The sequence below is a fragment of the Toxorhynchites rutilus genome, chromosome 3, assembly GCF_029784135.1.
Source record: "Toxorhynchites rutilus septentrionalis strain SRP chromosome 3, ASM2978413v1, whole genome shotgun sequence".
Lineage (NCBI taxonomy): Eukaryota > Metazoa > Arthropoda > Insecta > Diptera > Culicidae > Toxorhynchites > Toxorhynchites rutilus.
The window spans coordinates 167,168,690-167,171,713 of NC_073746.1; the positions used below are offsets into that span (position 1 = coordinate 167,168,690).

Genomic DNA, 3,024 nt, shown 5'->3' on the forward strand with positions numbered 1-3,024 from the left:
TTGTGGCTCGTATGAGTCGTGTTGGTAGTCTCGTGTTCGCTTACGAGCGCTATACGTTTCTCAATTTACGCCTAGCCTTAATCACTTCAGATCACGGGTTTTTTTAATGTTTTATTCCACTCCATTCCACATGTAAACAATCCAGCACAAGAATGCCAGATATGATAACACATCTTAATTCTGAAAAAAGTTGAATTGTGAGATATTTAATTTGATAATAAATTGTAAAAAAGCTCCAACAGAAAATCTAATTTAAAAGTACAGCAAATGAAATATTTTTTTCAGTGGAATTTGGTTACTTTTCCTCTCAACAACTCAATTTTTATTCTTGTTCGATGAGTTCGGTTGTGAAGATATTTATAGATCAATCGTCTGGCGACCATCACTTGCGTTAATTCGCAGCAAAACACTCCACACACAGTTTCGCCGCATTAAAATCGCGTTCGCATCGTGTTTACTATGTCATTCGTTTACTATGGTCAAGGCGGTTTGCATTTGATTTCCGCATTCGTGAACGATTGAGCTTTCCCGCAAACGAGCCCGCACCCGCCTCCGCATCGCATCGCGTTCACTATGTCCTCGATCTTATTTGGACATTTTTGCCTCTAGTTGGACTTTTTTTTTAAACATACAGTTTGGGACTCAAATTATGGCCCCAGATTGAAAGTCGTCAACAGACGTCGATGCTGTACTACTGTCATCAGGAATGTCCACTAACAGGTCACAATCGCCTCTAATGCGGCACTGAGTGGTGCCTCGTTATGTCGAATTAGATGTAACTTACTGTATTTGTACAATTTTCAAACCAAACTTTATCAGTCAAAAATGTCAAAAATTTGACCTTCGGACAACCAGGTACGGCCACCTACAACACCCACGTCACGTTCACGTTCACGTTCACGTTACGTTACTGTGGGAGATAGGATTGGTATTATGAAAGCAGTAATTGTAAATTATATATGTTATATAGAAAATTCGTTCTTTTTGGCACTGATTAATTATGAATAATAACGAGTGCTTCATGTGTTCTGAAGCTTTGGTTCATTTTTTTATAGCTCTGAGATGTTAGAGCAATCTTATACTCTCCGTAATAGCGAATAGAAATATAGGAGCATACGATGCTGCTAAAACTATAACGTTAGGGAAAATGCGGATAGGGAGTATGGACAGAACATACTCTCCTCTCTTCTGTTTAGCATATATGAGAGACTGTGAAAAATTGGAGAGTTTACAAACTCTTAGCGATGTGTTATGTATGCAATGTAATTTTATGGTTATTATCTGGATTATTGTTGTGGCAAGCGGTTGATTTTAGTCGACCGGGAGTGGTTACGACAGTTACGTAAATTATTCTCGCACGTTATATACACATTCACATTCACCAGCAACAGCAAGTTCGCCGTTGGCAAAATAAGTCCAAGAGAATAGTTGACGGAACGGTGACGGGACGTTGTATGTTTAGTGAACATCAAAGTGCCAAAAAAAACGTAACGTCAACGTAAAGGAACCAAACATCAAATATTCACTCATATTCCGGAATCCGATCAGAGTTCAACATTAATCGAAATCGACTTTTGCATTCTTGGTATCTATGACTCGAATCCAATCGATTTAGCGAACCAGTAAACGAAGCTCAAAACCCTCAACGCGAATAGCTTCACGAAAATGGATGAATTTGTTTGACGTCACAGCAATGTTGCCACTTTTGCATATGTCGATTGGGTTTGAATCTTGGATGGATTTTTAAAATGCAGAAGTCGATACGATCGCATTGTGAAATGCAATCAAATTTTAAATCCGATTAGTTTTCGGAATATGAGTGATTATCACCCTTATATCGGTTCACGATCAGGTTTGAGGTTAGTACAATGTTGCATTCTTAACCCGAACGAGATCGACTTGTGCATTCTAAAATCCATCCAAGATTGAAACCCAATCTGATTCCTTCAATATTTTCTGAGCTGCCTACACGTTAGTCCCTCCAGTACTTTGAGTCCAATCGTTTTGAAAGCATTACCAATTCCGTTAGCAATGGTGGCACAGTTTACAGTCTCATGGAAAACATTTACCAGAATCGGTTTTACGTTTTGATCCGAGGTTAAAATTTGGAATACCTTCAATACTTGCTCTTCCTTCACATTACCGCCCACATATAGGAAATTTGCCGGGTTGCCTCCGTTCAATTTGATAAAGTTCCTTATTGCCATTACCAAGCCATTACCAATTACCAATATAGTTGAGATTGTATTGCTTTCTTCCACCTCCTTCGGGTCGGCATCTTCGTGAACGTCCATCGCGAAAATCTCTCTCAGTCGAAACTCGACGTTATCAAAATTCAACTTGGCATAAACGGAAATTATTCGTCCGTCATCGGTTTCCACCAGTGGGTTAATCTCAATTCGTGTCGCAACTTATTTCACGAACAGTTAATATTTCAATTTCACCGGCGGCCTTTCCCGCTAGTGTTCCTTTGAACTCTAGGAAATGGGTAACATTCCCGCGTCTGAAAGAAAAAATAGAAAAAACAATAAACAACATTCACCTTTTGGTCGATACTCACTGCTCGAAGATATGGACGCCTCCCATGAAGTCATTAGTGATCTTTGCCTTGGCCGCCGGCGTGAATCTTTGCCTTCACAACATATTCACGAACATCTGAAAGATTCAATTATCAAATACATGTGTTGCGCTCGCAAATATATAAAGGAGATATGAACTTACTGAAATCCTTTAAAATGTCCTCAAAAAAATAACAGCTTCACGAATATGGATAAATCATTTTGACGTTTGGTTCAAGCCAAGGTTATGTAGCCACTTTTGTGTATGTCGATTGGGTTTGAATCTCGGACGGATTGTAGAATTTATAAGTCGATCAAGTTCGGGTTGCAAAATGTGAAAATCGATCCCGATCGGATTGTGAAATCCAATCGCCGATCGTGAACCGGACTATAGGATGTCAGAGGCTTTGCGTTTTCCGACACTGGTATTTTGAGTGTACAAGAAATGGATTAATTTCAGTGCAAA

General features: G+C 39.3%; 1 pseudogene; it reads right to left on the reverse strand.

The window, feature by feature from the left end:
- Nucleotides 1–1,908: 1,908 nt before the first annotated feature.
- LOC129773637 (succinate--CoA ligase [GDP-forming] subunit beta, mitochondrial-like) lies at nt 1,909–2,586 on the reverse strand (annotated as a pseudogene).
- Nucleotides 2,587–3,024: the final 438 nt, after the last annotated feature.